We start from the raw sequence: 17,860 nt of genomic DNA on the forward strand, positions 1-17,860 counted from the left end.
ATCATAATAGAGATTATCAGGGCTGAGGTAAAAGCCGCGGCAGCTTTTGACAGCTGTCAAAAGCTGCCGGACAGAAATACGCAGGCGCAACCGACTGACAGTTCTGCACGCGCCTCCACTGACAGCTCTGAGCTGTCAAAATCTGCCGGCTCCGATTGGCGGAAACAAACGGCGCGGAACCGGCTCACCCCTGATTGGTTAAACTGATGACAGCTGCCAGTATAAATAGATGTCATGTTCTTCTGTTGTTTGCCTGGTTCGGAATAAAGAGTTAACTGTTTAACTCGCTGTCTCGCCTGCTTATTAACCAAAGCACTGGCGACGAGGATGGGATGCCTGCTTGCCTAAGCTGAAGTCACTACCTAAGGGGAGAAGAGATTTTTTCCCTTAGCCGAGCTAGTCACTCGCTGAAGTCACTCGGAAGCCGAACTTCCATTCAACGCAAGCAGCGGCACCCACAGTTACAGACAGCATGATGAACCATGGCCATATTCGAGAATTCAATACCCGCCACCCAGAAGGCTGGGAATCTCATCTGGGCCAGGTAGAAGGATACCTGGTGGTTAAGAAGATTATGGACGACCGGGCCAAGGCAGCCGCCCTCCTCTGGCTCAGCGGGCCCGCTGTATATGATGCCGCTGTGGGAATCTTCACTCCTGAACCGATCGCCACTATCTCATACGCCGATCTTACCGAGGGGCTAAGCAAATACTTCATGCCCATCAAGTCAGAACTCTTCTGGAGAGTGAATTTCGCCCGAAAACTACAGCTTCCAGACGAGCCAGCAAATGACTTCATAACCCGGGTCAGACACGCCGCACGACGGTGTCGGTTCCCGGACTTAGAAGACCGAATCCGGGACCAGATCGTCATAGGGCTCAAAGACGAACGGCTGAGGAAGAAGCTGATCGCCAAGCCAGAAATGACAATGACCGATGTGGCGAGGGAAGTCATTGCATACGAGGACTGCCACGGTGACAACCGACGTTCACCTGACAGCGGGCCCAGTGGGTCCGTGCACCAGGGTTCAGCGGTCCCGAAGATGATGACGTCTCCATGGACATCGATGCGGTACAGCGGTGGTTCGAAAAGCTCAGGCTGCAACGCAACTACCGGGGGGGCCTGCCAACAATCAGAGGGGCGCTAACTCCCAGCCTAACAGGGCTAAGTGTGCCAGCTGCGGCGGAAGCCACCCGAGAGCAACGTGCCGGTTCCGCAGTGCCAAATGCCATGGGTGCGGGAAGACAGGTCACCTCAAAGCCGTGTGCCGCAGCCGGAGCCGAGAAAATCTGCATGAACTGGAAGTGACAACCGCAGGTATGAGCCATCACACACCCAGAGCCAGGCACAGTCCCAAAACCCTAGTACTTAATGTGAGGGGAAGGGCGGAGAAATACACAGTCCACAGCACTCTTAAGCCCAAAGTCAAGGTGGACGTTCTGATTCAGGGAATTCCCTGTGAGATGGAAGTGGACTCTGGGTCCTCCGTCTCACTCATTTCATGGCAAACCTACAGGGACATCTGTAACCAAAGTAGAAAACGGCCCGCCCTTCGACCCACCAAACTCCGCCTAGCTGACTTTCAGAAGACGCCCATTAAACTCTGGGGAAAGGCTTCCGTCCCCGTGGAGTTCAAACAATTTAAAGGATCCCTCCCTATATTAGTGACCCAGGAAAACAGGATCAGCCTGCTAGGACTAGACTGGTTCGAGGCACTAGGGATAGTGTTGACTGGCATCAACGCCATTCAGCTGTCAAACTTAGAATCCGTCTGCCTTCAATTCGTGGACGTCTTTGACAGCTCGCTAGGGAAGTACACTGGACCGCCCGTATCGCTTAAATTAAACCCTAATGTAATGCCTGTCAGAATCAAGGCAAGAAGAGTTCCCTTCGCCTTGAGGGAAAAAATAGAAGCTGAGCTAGACCGATTAACTAACTTAGAGTCCTAGAACCGGTAGAAGGGGCAGAGTGGGAGACACCCATAGTGACCCCAGTTAAGCCAAATGGCCAAATAAGATTATGTGCCGATTATAAAGCGACCCTCAACCTCGCATTAAATGCACATGCCTACCCGGTCCCGGCTGTCAAAGACATCCTCGCGGCCATTAAGTCAGGCGCCATATTTGCCAAGTTAGACTTGGCGCAGGTGTATTTACAGCTGCCTGTCACCCCTGACACTGCCTTAGCTCAGACAATCGTCACCCACAAGGGAGCATTTAAAATTAACCGCCTTCAATTCGGCATCTCTGCAGCCCCGGGGATCTTTCAAGAAATCATGGAAAAAACACTTAAAGGAATCCCCGGGGTCTGTCCATATTTTGACGACATCCTAATTGCAGGGGAATCAGAAGAAGACCTAGCTGACAAATTAACAAAGGTTCTCCTTAGATTCAGGGAGGCTAGTCTCAAATTAAAACGAGACAAATGCTCCATCGGGGTGCCCTCAACAGAGTTCTTAGGTTTTAAAATTGATGCTAAGGGAATTCACCCCACGGAAACAAAAATTAAAGCTATCAAAACAGCACCAACCCCTAAAAATAAACAAGAACTTCAAGCCTTCCTAGGGTTAGTTAACTTTTATCATACCTTCCTGCCTCATAAAGCCTCCATTGCTGAACCCTTACACAGGCTATTAGATAAAGGCAAACCCTGGAACTGGTCATCTGAGCATGATAAAAGTTTTAATCTATTAAAAAACTTACTCTCCAGCAATACAACAGTAGCCCTGTTTAACGAACAGCTGCCCTTATGTCTGGCTTGTGATGCCTCCCCCTACGGCATCGGAGCGGTCCTAAGCCACTTAACTAAAGAAGGAACGCAGACCCCTGTAGCGTTCTATTCCAGAACACTGTCAAAACCTGAGCGTAATTACGCTCAGATTGACAAAGAGGCTTTAGCTATAGTGGCTAGCGTAAAAAAATTTCATGACTACCTATACGGCCGACCCTTTACCATTTTTGCGGACCATAAGCCCCTGTTAGGACTTTTCACAGTAAACAAACTAACCCCACAAATATTATCTCCCCGCATCCTGAGATGGTCTACCTTTCTGTCAGCCTATTCATACAACTTAGAATACAAGCCAGGGAAATCCATGGGCCATGCTGATGGCCTTAGCAGACTGCCCCAACCGATAGTCGACCCAGACCCAGCACCAGCTGGAAGGATACTAGCTATCTCAGACCTGCCAGAATGCCCATTATCCGTTAAAGACATCTCTGCAGCTACTGCTGCAGACAAAATTTTATGCAGAGTCTTAGGCTATGTCACGTCTGGCTGGCAATACACACCCCCAGACCCAGAATTCCAACCTTATATTTTAAAGCAAAAGGAATTATCCACCCATCAGGGGTGTCTATTATGGGGCAGCAGGGTAATCATACCCGACAAACACAGACTCAAGGTGTTAGAGAGCCTCCACGAAGGTCACCCTGGGACCGTCAAAATGAAGGCTCTGGCCAGAAGCTATGTCTGGTGGCCAGGATTAGATAAGCAGATTGAAACACATGTAGCCGGCTGCTATTCCTGCCAACTTGTTAGAGCCGCCCAGCCACAGGCTCCCATACACAGATGGGAAACTACAAAGACACCCTGGTCTCGTATCCACATAGACTATGCAGGTCCATTCCAGGGACAATCATTCTTAATAGTTGTGGATAGCTATTCGAAATGGCTAGAGGTGGCACCAGTGACTAGCACAACTTCAACAGCCACAATACAAGTTTTAAGGGGGTTGTTCGCAACACACGGGCTTCCAGATGTTACAGTTTCCGATAACAGCCCCCAATTTACTTCCTACGAATTCCAGAGTTTCACAACGGCGAACTCTATTAGGCACACCACCACGGCTCCTTTTCACCCATCCACAAACGGCTTGGCAGAGGTGATGGTGAAATCAACCAAAGAGGCACTGCGGAAAATCATCTCCGGCAACTGGCACCGAAGATTGGCTCAATTCCTTTTATCACAACACACCACCCCATGCACAACTACTGGGAAGTCCCCAGCAGAGCTCCGCTGGGGCAGAAGATTAACTACCAGACTAGACCGTCTACATCCCGACAGATCCCCTCCAGACCCAGAACTACCCCTCCAACAGAGAACTCTTAACACAGGGCAAGCTGTCTGGGCAAGGAACTACGGGGGGGGCAACAAAGGGACACAGGGGGTGGTCATTGAACAAACGGGCCCCCTATCATACATCATAGACATTGGTCATAATACCCATATCCGCAGACACATCGACCAACTTCGGCATCGCAGTCCTCAAAACATAGGGGAGAGGGGGAACGACGAAATGCTGACAGAAGCACCGCCGCAAAGACTTGCACGCCAAAATCCCCCCGATCTCAATATATCACTTCAACACCCCGCTCCAAATGACGCGGAACCCTCGGAGCCATGCCCCCTGCCCCCTGAGCCAGACCTTGAATCGCCTGGGGAAAGGGAACAACCAACCGAGACAACCCCCCGGCGCTCCGAAAGAATAAAAAGACCTCCCGCCTACTTAAAAGACTTCGAATGGGGAAACCCGAAAAAGAAACAGTTGGGGAAACATCAACTCAATCAGAGGGAGGGGTAAGGGGTGTTATGTATTCACTAATAATTCACATTGTTATATATTCATTATTACATTGTTAGGTATTATCATAATAGAGATTAACAGGGTTGAGGTAAAAGCTGCGGCAGCTTTTGACAGCTGTCAAAAGCTGCCGGACAGAAATACGCAGGCGCAACCGACTGACAGTTCTGCACGCGCCTCCACTGACAGCTCCGAGCTGTCAAAATCTGCCGGCTCCGATTGGCGGAAACAAACGGCGCGGAACCGGCTCACCCCTGATTGGTTAAACTGATGACAGCTGCCAGTATAAATAGATGTCATGTTCTTCTGTTGTTTGCCTGGTTCGGAATAAAGAGTTAACTGTTTAACTCGCTGTCTCGCCTGCTTATTAACCAAAGCACACTTCAGGTTATATGATGATTTTGAATGGATGTCCTGTTTACTGGCATGTGCGTAAACAGAATTTTGTTTCTTGTTCTTCTACAGAAGCTGAGTATGCTTGTGTTTCAGATGCATGTAATTCTCTAACGTGGTTTGATGCCTTAGTCACAGATATCTGGACACCTCCGATTCGACCAATCACTGTGATGGAGGACAACGAATCTGTGGTTTATATATCTGAAAATCGTTTTACAGGTTCCAGGTCTAGACACATTGACATCCGTTACCAAAATATAAGACAAGCAGTTAAACAAGGTTTTGTCAAATTGCAGTATGTGCCTACACATGACCAAATTGCTGATATGCTGAACAAACCACTTCCTACAGCCCAACACGAGTACCTGCGCAAGAAGATGTGCCTTATCTGTTTTTCTGCTTCGCTGACAAAAGAAGGCGATGTCACTGCGTGTTTTTTTTAGTTTTGCCAGCTTCGCTCATTCCTAATTGTACATCTCTTTCTGCTCTGCACTGTGTATTATCTTATCTTGTAACCATAGTGACTCCAGCTATGTCCAGCCAATGTTTTGGTTTTAAACTGTTTTGTGTGCAGGCCTAAAAAAGTTCTCACAGTTTCTGTTTCACTTTCTCCTTCTGCCTGATGAGAGAATGTGGTCAGTCTAGGTCTTTTGTTTTCTCATTAAAAGTTTTACTATAGAATATGTCTTGGATTTCTTTTCTTTGATATTGACCATGCAAATGAACCATGGTCCATCCACCTCTGGTCGGACTGTTAATTGTTCCACGACAATGGACAAGGGGTTGTATATTTCAACTTTTGCAAGAAAGGGGCCTATGTTACTTTCCCAATCATTTGCTGTATTGGGAATCTCAGGGCATTTTAATATTTTAATAATATGAGTGTCAAGGAAGGAGGAGAGGGAAGGCAGACAGAAAGTTTTGTTAGCACGAACCTTCAGTCAGGGAGAGTTATGAGGGTGGTGGGTAGGCTTCACCCCCAGAGGAAGCTAATGGAAAGAGATTATCTAGATCCATTTCAGTGAGGTTTGAAGCCATGATTCTCTATGATGACAAAACTGATTGTCCTTAATGTGGGGAGCCAGGATGGGGTGTGGTCTCAGTCCGGGTGCTGTTTCATTTTAATACAATGATGTCATATCCCTTTGGAACAGCTTTGGAGGTTAATAGAGAGAAATTTGAAGATTTGCAGAGTTGTTAAAAATTACTCAGCCCGCATTTGCTGAACTTTATTAGGAAAGATAAACATGACAAATTTAGGACTAGATCTGTCCAGAATAGTTATTTTTTGTTTTTGTTTTTCTCCAATTGTGTCTGATTCTCAGAGACTGCTTGGACAAATCCCCACAGTTTTCTGGCAAGATTTTTCAGAAGTGGTTTGCCATTATCTCCTTCTTAAAGCTGAGAAAACATGATTAGCCCAAGGTTACCCATTAACCATTATATCAAATTTGCTCCCAAGTTGACCGCACCTATCTATAAAGAGTGTTTCACACTTGGAAGTGGGCCAGCCGCACCCAACACTATTGCCTTATGTCCCTAATAAACTTTTGAACTCTGAATTATAGCCTCTGTTTTTTGACCTGAACAAGAAATGAACCAAAGGGAAGAATTCCTGCAACAGAGGGGGAAAGGATTTTTTTTCCCTTCTAATTTTTTGCTCCCTGCAGCACCTTTGTAACTGGGTGAAGCTGCTCATGTCATGGACAAGGGGTTGTATATTTCAACTTTTGCAAGAAAGGGGCCTATGTTACTTTCCCAATCATTTGCTGTATTGGGAATCTCAGGGCACTTTAATATTTTAATAATATGAGTGTCAAGGAAGGAGGAGAGGGAAGGCAGACAGAAAGTTTTGTTAGCACAAATCTTCAGTCAGGGAGAGATGGATCAATCCTTTGTACTGATCAGACAAAGAAGAATATATAGACAATTTGAAATGGGGTGGAAAGGAGGGCACAATATCTGTTTAACTTACTCGATATCTGTGGGGGGGAAAAATAGAGCAAAAATATGTACTTGGGCCCATGTGTGTATGCAATAATCCAGTGGTGGGATTCAAATATGTGAACAACTGGTTCTCTGTATGGATGCCACTTCCGGAAGTCCATTCTAGGCCTGGGCAACAAAAAATTAGCTACTGATTCTGCTGAAGTGGTGCGAACTGGGTTTGTTGTCACTGTGAGTTGGGGGTGGGGGCACAAAGGGAGGATCAGCCAATCTCAATGTATACATGGTTGTACTTTGACAATAAAGGTTCATTTCATTTCATTTCAATCTCACCTCTGAAACAACCCGTTTGGTGTCATAAAGACTAGTTTTTCAATCGTATTTTCCCAATTTTTATTTTCAAAACCATATGCTAGTGATACTATGGAATTGATGACAAAGTGCTTTTCGTATATCACCATAGACATATTAGACAAGTCATGTGATCCACAGACAACACTGATCATATATTTGAAGGGGATAGATGGAAGCTGATTTCTGGAATCAGGAAATAAATAATGCAAATCCAAGGTGCTGAATCTTTTAATGGATGCAGGAAAGGAAGAAGCAGGCAACAAAATACAAATTTCAATGACCAATATTGTAAAAACAATCTCATTTTGTTTTTAAAAAAAATCCAAGACACTAAAAAAAACCCAGATGATATATTCCTCCTATCATTGAGTTAATGGAAGGGTACATGAGCATAAATTTGACACATTCAAAGTTTTTTTTATTATTTTTTTTAATATTTTTATTAAACAAATTTTAAATAAAAAAACAAGAACATTATTACAAAGTACTAAAAGGTGCATCAAATAGAAAAACACCAAGACATCCAAGACACCAAAAAAACAAGAACAACAACATTAGACAGGACCGGGGAGTGTAATACTACCCCTAATTTCTTTTTCTCGTACATCCCAGGCTAAGTAACCTTTAATTACCAAATATTAGAAATCTATAATTGTATATATCTCCAGATTCCATACCTCAAATAAAAAATACACAATCATCTAGTATTTCCCCCGTTGGGATTAAATCTTCTATTTTGTAACCATGAATACCAGGAGTCCCAACTTTTATTGAAAAGTGATTCACTTTTCCCTTTGAGAATATATGTCATACGATCTGACTCTGCGCATAGTAATACTTTCTCTATTACTTGATAGTCTGTTGGGATTTCCATCGTCTTCCAATATTGCGCATAAATCATACGCGCCGCTGTTGTAATATGTATTACTAAATACCAAACATTTTTTGGTACTTCTTGTGGCTTCATCCCCAAGAGGAAAATAGCTGGGTCCAATTGAAGATCATATCCTGTTATTTGAAATAACCAATTTTTTATATTGGTCCAGTAACGCCTAACCTTTGGACAAGTCCACCATTGATGGTAGAAAGTGCCCCTGGCAGAATCACATTTCCAACATTTGTCATTTGCATTGGGAAACATTTTTGAAATTCGTGCGGGAGCTAAGTACCATCTATACAACATTTTGTACATATTTTCTTTAAATGCTGTTGCTAACGTTAATTTTATATTTTTCTTCCAAATTTGTTCCCACTCTTCTAATTCTATAGTGCGACCAATATTTCTCCCCCAGGCATTCATTACGCCATTTATTGTTCCCCCTTCCATCCCATGGAACAAAAGTAGATTATAGGTCTTAGATAAAAATTTAGCATCACTTCCCCATAAAATCTTGTCTAATTCTTGTGGGATTATATTTATTCCAAATTCCTGCTTATCCCTATTAAACCTTGAGCTCATTTGAGAATACGACCACCAATCCAACTCTATACCCCCAGAATGTAACTCCTCCCTGGATTTAAGATTACCTCTCAGATCTATGAGATCTTTATACCTATAGTTTCTGTCTGGATTGTGTAACGTTGAATAAGTTAAAGCTTCCAAAGGAGTAAACCAGCCAGGTATCTTTGTATAGATCCACCCTCTTACCATATGCCAAGAGTTTATCAATACATCCCTAATATAATGATTAGAGAAAACTTTATATTGACTATTCTTCCTTGGCCAGAGATAGGCATGCCATCCCTGTGTTAAGTTATATCCTTCAATAGTTAACACCCTCCTTCTAGACAACACAACCCAGTCCCTAATCCAAGCCAAGGCAGAGGCATGGTAATACAGCTCCCAATGTGGGAGCCCCAGTCCTCCCCTTGTTTTGTGCTCCTGCAGTGTTCTTCTTTTAATACGCAGCTTTCGGTTATTCCATATGAATCTACCAACCATCTGTTCTAGTTTTTTAAAAAAATTCTTATCTAGTTTTGCAGGAGCAGTTTGGAATAGGTATAACCACTTTGGCAAAATATGAGTTTTAATCACTGCGATTCGTCCTAGGATTGAGAGTTGAATGTTTTTCCAGCTGTCTAATTTCTTCTCCATCTCAGTCATCAATTTTTGATAATTTAATTCCTTTATAGATGGACACCTTGAAGATAGCCAAATACCTAAATATTTAACTTTTTTAACTATTTGGATCCCCATCACCTCTTGTAATTGTACCTTGGATTCAGTTCCAATATTCTTTACCAAAAATTTAGTTTTATCTCGATTAATCTTTAAACCTGCTACTTCTCCAAAGGCACTAATTTCCTCCAATAATTTAGGGCCTGATTCCAACGGGTCTTCCAAAATAAAAACTAAGTCGTCAGCAAAAGCTTGAAGCTTATATTGCTGATCATTTATTTTTAATCCTTTAATATTATTATTTTGCCTAATTATAATCAATAGTGGTTCTAAAGTCAAAATGAACAGTAGAGGTGAAAGGGGGCATCCCTGTCTCGTACCTTTTTGTATATCAATTTTCCCAGTCATTTCACCATTGAATAATACTCGGGCAGATTGCGTAGTGTAAATTGTTTGTATAGCTCTTACAAAATTTGGTCCAAATCCCATTTTAATCATCTGACATATTAAAAATTCCCAACTAACCATGTCAAATGCTTTCTGAGCATCAAGAAACATCATTGCCAACTGTTTGCTAGGGTGCATCTCATAATATTCCAACGTATTCATTACTATGCTCAAATTATCTCTTATTTGCCGATTTGGAAGAAAACCATTCTGATCTGGATGTATAAATTCTCTTAAGAAAACTTTAAGCTTGCCCGCCAGAATTGAGGAAAAAAATTTATAATCTGCATTCAGTAACGAAATGGGTCTATAATTTTTAACCAAGGTATGATCTGAATCTTCCTTTGGGATCAAAGATATATAAGCCTCTGTCCATGACTGGGGTATTTTCCCTTCACTCAAAACCTCATTAAATAAATCTTTTAAATGGCCACTAAACATTTCCAACATCTCTTTATATAATTCCGCCGGGAGTCCATCCGTTCCCGGGGTTTTCCCATTCGATTGTTTCCTAATTGCCTCCTTTATTTCCCCGTCTGAGATCTCTGAATTCAAAATTTGTTTTACATTCTCAGGAACCTCCTGTAAATCCACCCTTTCTAAGTAACTTCCAATCCTTTCTTCTAAAATTGGGTCTTTCTTATACAATGCAGTAAAAAATTCCTGAATCACCTTTTTCTTTTGATCATTTGATCCCACCATATTTCCCATCCCATCCTGTAACCATTCTATTTTTCTTGCGATTGCTCGCTTCCTAAGCCTATAGGACAACCATTTTCCAGCCTTGTTGGCATGTTCAAAAAAAATTGTTTATTCCTTTGAATTTTCTCTGCTAATTCATGTTGATCCAGGAGGGAAATCTCGTGTCGTGTAATATCTTTCCTCTCCCTCGCTATTACTGAGGATGGGTCTTTCTGAAGAGCCTCCTCGGCCTCTGTCAACATTCCCATCAACTCCAATCTCTTAACCCTCTCTTTCTTCCACTTATATGCCGAATACTTAATTGCTATCCCTCGAATCACTGCTTTCGCAGTGTCCCATATAATTTGAATTGGTGTATCTTCCCTTCTGTTCTCCTCAAAAAAGTATCCCATTTCTTGGTTCAACAAGTTTTTGAATTGTTCTTCTTTTAAAAGAGCTGCTCTCATTGTCCATCTATACCTCTTCTTTTCTCCTTTCCAAACCAAAACTAACAGGCTGTGATCTGCCCAGTCATTAGTCGTAATCTCTATTTCCCTAACCATCTCTTTCAATTCATGGGATGCCCATATCATATCAATTCGGGTCCATGTATGATGCCTGGGAGAGAAATAAGTATATTGCCCCTCTTCCCTGTGAAAATCTCGCAATATATCACATATACCTAATTCCTCCCTCACTTGATCCCACACCTTAGGCAATGTTCTTTTTACCCCTTTAAGTAAACATTGCCCCGGGGTATAGTCTTTATCAACGTCTACTATTGTGTTGAAGTCTCCTACGATGCATATATGCTCGTATTCTAACCCTGCTATTACTTTATATAAACCTTGAAAAAAGGCACACTGATTGCAATTTGGTGCATACACGTTTACCAATAAGATCTTCTTCTGAGCCAATCGAAGTTCTACCATCACTATTCTACCTTCTGTATCTGAATACACCCAGTGGGCCTCAATATTTCGCTGGACGTAAATCACTACTCCCCTTTTCTTTTGTTCTGCCAGGGACACAAAAGCTTCCCCCAATTTTGGACATGCTAGTACATTCTGTTGACTTTTAGTAATATGGACTTCCTGGATACAAATTATATCATATTTTAATTTACAAAGTTTGGACCAAGTTTTTTTCCTCTTAGTAGGAGCATTAAGACCGTTAATATTAACAGAAAAAAAGGCGAACCTCTTCCTGAATGTCACTGCTTCGCTGTATTCTTTATTTTTTTTGCTAACCGTGTCTCCATTTGAGGGCCCGAGCCTCCCAATTCCCCAGCATCTTCCTTATCTATACTCTTCTTTTCTTTTAATCCTCCACTTCTCCCCTTGGAATCTAATTTAACTTCTTCCTGGCTTTTGCCTTCTAACTCCTCCTCACTCTCCTGATTGAACTGAGATTCAAAAAATACATGGGCATCCTGTAAGTTATCAATACGATATCTCTTGTCCTGCCACATAAAAGCCAATCCTTCTGGAATCAGCCATCGGTAGCGAATGTCAAATTTCCTAAACTGACTTGTTAGGAAATCATATTTTTTCCTCTGGTCTCTCACTCTTCTTGGTAGCTGCTTAAGAATAATTACTGATCTTCCTTTAAAGGATATAGTCTTCTCTCTTGCTTTCCTTAGGACCTGCTCCCGCACTGATGTTTTATTCAGTCGGACATGTATCTCTCTCGGAAGTTTGTTTCGACGTGCATAACTAGTGTAAACCCGAAATACGTCATCTATATCCCTCAACATCTCTTGTGGGTTCACCTCAAGCACTCCAGCCAAAATCTCTGTCACAATAGTTTCCAACTGCTCCTCTCGGTCCTCTTCAATGTTTTGTAAACGTAGGAAGAAGGCAGATTTATCTAATTCAAGGGCAATTATTTCATCCTCCAGGCGTTTATTAGCTATCACCAGCTGGTGTTCCATACTTTCCACTTTTACATCTGTCTTATCCATTCTCGTTTCTACCACCTGGATCCGTTCCTCTTGACTCACTACCATTGTCTGCATTTCCTGGAGCTTCGTATGTATACTCCTTATTTCTCCCTTTAAACCTTCCATCTGGTTACCCATCTCAGCCTTCATTTCCCTCTTTAACTCCTCAAATCCTATAGCTGTAGTCTCCTGATTTTTCAACATTAAGTCTTGAAGTGACTTAAACATATCCTGAACTCCCTGTATAGATAAAGCATCTTTATTCCCTGTCACTGTTTCATCCGGAAATTTGCGAGCTGTCAGGGGTGTAGTTGACGGAGATTGTGTGGGCACAGGCACTATGGTCTTCTTCTTGGCAAAAGTTGTTATGGTCGCCATTTCTATTATTCTTTGGTGCTCTTCCAAAATAGCCTACACTTACTCAATCTCCAAGACTCCTCCCCAAGCACCTCGTACTCTCAATATTATCCTAATCACCCAATTTCTTCTCTAAGTTTATTAAAGTAAGAGTTAAATATGTTATTATATAAGGCATAAAAAGAAAAATATAGAGAGAATATAGTAAATAGGCCCTATCAATGGCAAAAAAGAAGGGAAATAAGTAATAATATGAATAAGCCAACATTCAAAAAAAAGGGGAATATAACCCAGTTCAGTATATTTAAATTCCTTATTCTTCAAGGGAGCGTGGCAGTCCAATTCAGTTCAGTTCAGTTCCTCTTCTCTTCTCTGCTGACAAATGTTACGATGTTAAATCTCCAAGAAAGAAGCAGAAAGAAAAAAAAAACCCGATGCCAGATCAAATAGAAAAGGGGGTCTCCAGGCTGTTATGCATTAACGAATTAACAAGTCACCATCCAGATCCCAGATATTTCAAAAGGAGAAAAAAAACACATCAAAGTTTAAAGAAAGAGTCTGTCCATCGAAGAAGAACACCAAAGAAGTAACTGGAATCCTCAAATCAGCCTGTGAGTCTCTCTAAGGCGGCTATTGTTAAAAGCCTGTATTGTTGTCTGCCGCTTTAGTCAATTAAGGCTGGATAATACTTCACGCTGCTCACCTCTCAAACGATCAACAAACGAAGGGGGGGATTTCTCATTCTCTTTTGATATTCACTCTTAACTTTGCCTGGAACGTCAGTAGCTTCCTTCTAAATTGCTGAGTCACAGCCTGAGGGCAGCCATTCTTCAGGTGCCTTCTCTCAATACCGGCACCACGGGAGGATTTCTCACTGCTAAGCAGGGATTTTGCAAGTTCCCTGCAATTGCCGAGCGTCCTCTCTTCTTCGCCTGCTGATCCCCAGCTGGCGATGGCTATGTAAAGCTGCACAGTATCGGGAAAACAAGCTGCGATCCGAAGAGATATTCCAGGACCCGCTTGTCTGCTGTGACCTCAGCCCCGGAAGTCGACACATTCAAAGTTTGAGTGAGTGTCAAACATATCATGGTGGTGGTCATAATATGTGATGGAAGCCCTGCCCCTTTTTCACATGCTTGACTTAGTAGCTGCCATCTTGACATCCCTAATGTAAATTACATGCCTCAAATCCAGGGTTTCAAGACGTTATGAAAGATGCCACAGCAAATATGACTTCTCTCTTGAGGCCCTATCAACCAACTCTTTCTAGCCAGCACTACCTGACGCATACACATTCTTCCAGATCAGATAGGATATGTAATAACAATTATACTATTATTATATTATATATAAAATCATTATTCAGTTATATAATTTATATAGTTTTTGCAAGCCTTTCAATGTCATGTTACTCATCCCAGCTTCTGCCAACTTAGCAGTTTGAAAGCACGTAAAAAGGCAAGTAGAAAAATAGGGACCACTCCGGTGGGAAGGTAACAGCGTTCCGTGCGCCTCTGGCATCTAGTCATGCCGGCCACATGACCACGGAGACGACCTCGGACAAGCGCTGGCTCTTCGGCTTTGAAACGGAGATGAGCACCAGCCCCTAGAGTCAGAAACGACTAGCATGCACGTGCGGGGGAAACTTTACCTTTACCTTTTATTAACTTGCCAAATTTTGATTCAACTTGGTAGCAAGGTTTATGATGACAAAAAAAGGTAGGCTATGGCAGTTGCAACTGAACTGAGAGAAAAAGGTAGGAAAAATGAGGGTTAAAATTGCTAGCAGAATATCCTAGCTTTGTAATGGCTAATTACTGCCACACTTTTTGCTCTATGAAAGTGTGGCTCTAAGATTTCTAGCATGCTGTCCAGCAAATGCTTCATGAACTTAAGAACTCTAACCCCATTTCCAGAGAAGGTTGCCTCAGGTCAGTTATCCCCTTAAGAATATCTTTTTCTCTAACATGTTATCCATTGAATCCAATTTGGCCACAACTTCATTGGAATTTTTTTTTGGGGGGGGAGGAAGGGTTGAACAAACCTTGTTCATAGATTTACCGTATATACTTGAGTATAAGCCGAATTTTTCAGCCCACTTTTTGGGCTGAAAAACTCCACTTCGGCTTATACTCCAGTCAACAAAAAAAAGAACTGTCCCTTCGTTCGGAACAGGCTGCTGAGATAAGCTGCCTCGCCTGCTGCGCCCCCAACAACCGCCGCCGCCGCTTTCCCCGATTTCTCGCTCGCCCACTGCCTCGCCTGCTTCCCCCGAACACACCGCCGCCGCTGCTTTCCCCCCATCGCTCGCCCGCTGCCCCCAAAAATGCCGCTGCCGCTTTCCCCCCCATCGCTCACCTGCTGCCCCCGAAAATGCCGCTGCCGCTTTCCCCCCCATTGCTCACCCGCTGCCCCCGAAAATGCCGCTGCCGCTTTCCCCCCATCGCTCGCCTGCTGCCCCCGAAAATGCCGCTGCCGCTTTCCCCCCATCGCTCACCCGCTGCCCCCGAAAATGGCGCCGCTGCCGCTTTCCCCCCATCGCTCGCCCGCTGCCCCCGAAAATGCCGCCGCCGCTTTCCCCCCCATCGCTCACCCGCTGCCCCCGAAAATGCCACTGCCGCTTCCCCCCCATCGCTCGCCTGCTGCCCCTGAAAATGCCGCTGCCGCTTTCCCCCCCATCGCTCACCCGCTGCCCCCGAAAATGCCGCCGCTGCCGCTTTCCCCCCATCGCTCACCCGCTGCCCCCGAAAATACCGCTGCCGCTTTCCCCCCATCGCTCACCCGCTGTCCCCAAAAATGCCGCTGCCGCTTTCCCCCCATCGCTCACCTGCTGCCCCCGAAAATGCCGCTGCCGCTTTCCCCCCATCGCTCACCCGCTGCCCCCGAAAATGCCGCTGCCGCTTCCCCCCATTGCTCGCCTGCTGCCCCCAAAAATGCCGCTGCCGCTTCCCCCCATCGCTCACCCGCTGCCCCCGAAAATGCCGCTGCCGCTTCCCCCCCATCGCTCACCTGCTGCCCCCGAAAATGCCGCTGCCGCTTTTCCCCCCCATCGCTCACCTGCTGCCCCCGAAAATGCCGCTGCCGCTTTCCCCCCCATCGCTCACCCGTTGCCCCCGAAAATGCCGCCGCTGCCGCTTTCCCCCCCATCGCTCACCCGCTGCCCCCGAAAATGCTGCTGCCGCTTTCCCCCCCATCGCTCACCCGCTGCCCCCGAAAATGCCGCTGCCGCTTTCCCCCCCATCGCTCACCCGCTGCCCCCGAAAATGCCGCCGCCGCCGCTTCCCCCCATCGCTCACCTGCTGCCCCCGAAAATGCTGCTGCCGCTTTTCCCCCCCATCGCTCACCTGCTGCCCCCGAAAATGCCGCTGCCGCTTTCCCCCCCATCGCTCACCCGCTGCCCCCGAAAATGCCGCCGCTGCCGCTTTCCCCCCCCATCGCTCACCCGCTGCCCCCGAAAATGCCGCTGCCGCTTCCCCCCCATCGCTCACCCGCTGCCCCCGAAAATGCCGCTGCCGCTTCCCCATCGCTCACCTGCTGCCCCCGAAAATGCCGCTGCCGCTTTTCCCCCCCATCGCTCACCTGCTGCCCCCGAAAATGCCGCTGCCGCTTTCCCCCCCATCGCTCACCCGTTGCCCCCGAAAATGCCGCCGCTGCCGCTTTCCCCCCCATTGCTCACCCGCTGCCCCCGAAAATGCCGCTGCCGCTTTCCCCCCCATCGCTCACCCGCTGCCCCCGAAAATGCCGCTACCGCTTTCCCCCCCATCGCTCACCCGCTGCCCCCGAAAATGCCACCGCCACCGCTTTCCCCCCCATCGCTCACCCGCTGCCCCCGAAAATGCCGCCGCCACCGCTTTCCCCCCCATTGCTCACCCTCTGCCCCTGAAAATGCCGCTGCCGCTTTTCCCCCCCATCGCTCACCTGTGCCGCCCCAAACATACCGCCGCCGCTCTCCCGCTCGCTCGCTGCCTCGCCCGGGGACCAGCACCAGACAGCCAGCCCGCCGGCGAGAAGCCCGGCCCGGAGGTGAGGGGAGGGAGCGGAGTCGCCGGGGACGCAGCCCGGGGCCCACATGGAAACAACACAACGCTTGACACACACACACACACACACACACACGCACGAGGAGGGAAACAAGCTTGACTGAGGAGGGAAACAAGCCCCTCCCCCACACACACACGCACGCACGAGGAGGGAAACAAGCTTGACTGAGGAGGGAAACAACGCTTGACTGCCCCCTCCCCCCCCACACACCCACCCACGAGGAGGGAAAAAACGCTTGACTGCCGCCTCCCTAGCAGACCTCCCCATTCCTGTTAGAAATGGAGCCCAGTACTTCTAGTACTCCTGCACAAAAACAAAGACGCAGGTCATACGAAGCTGCTTTCAAACTAAAGGTTGTGTCAAGAGCAGAAAAAAGCAATAACAGTATTGCAAGTAGGGAATTTGGTGTTGATGAAAAACAAGTGAGGGAGTGGCGGAAAATGAAAGCTGAGTTGGAAAAGATTCCAAAGGCAAAAAAAGCTCGACGTGGTTTAACAACTCCATATGTGGCTCTAGAGACTGAATTGCATAAATGGGTTATGGAGTGTCGTCAAAATGGTTACTGCGTAACACGCATGGGAATTCGCTTATGTGCCCTTCAAATGGCTAAAGATGACAAATTAAAAGTACCAGGCATTGAAAATTTTGTTGCGTCAGCAGGATGGTGTACTGGCTTCATGAATAGGTATGGCCTATGTTTGCGGCAAAGAACAAAGATTTCACAGAAGTTGCCAAAAGACCTTGATGAAAAAGTGATGTCATTCCATTCATTCATCATAAAACAAAGAAAGATCCATAACTATGACCTGGGAGATATTGGGAATATGGATGAAACACCTATGACCTTTGATCTTCCAGGCAACAGAACCGTGGCAAGTTTGGGAGACAAAACTGTTTTACTCAGAACCACAGGTAATGAGAAAAACCATTTTACAGTTGTTCTGTCATGTTTGGCTAATGGAAGTAAGCTGCGGCCTGTCATTATTTTTAAAAG

Source organism: Vipera ursinii (genome assembly GCF_947247035.1).
Source record: "Vipera ursinii genome assembly, chromosome: 1".
In the NCBI taxonomy this organism is placed as follows: domain Eukaryota; kingdom Metazoa; phylum Chordata; class Lepidosauria; order Squamata; family Viperidae; genus Vipera; species Vipera ursinii.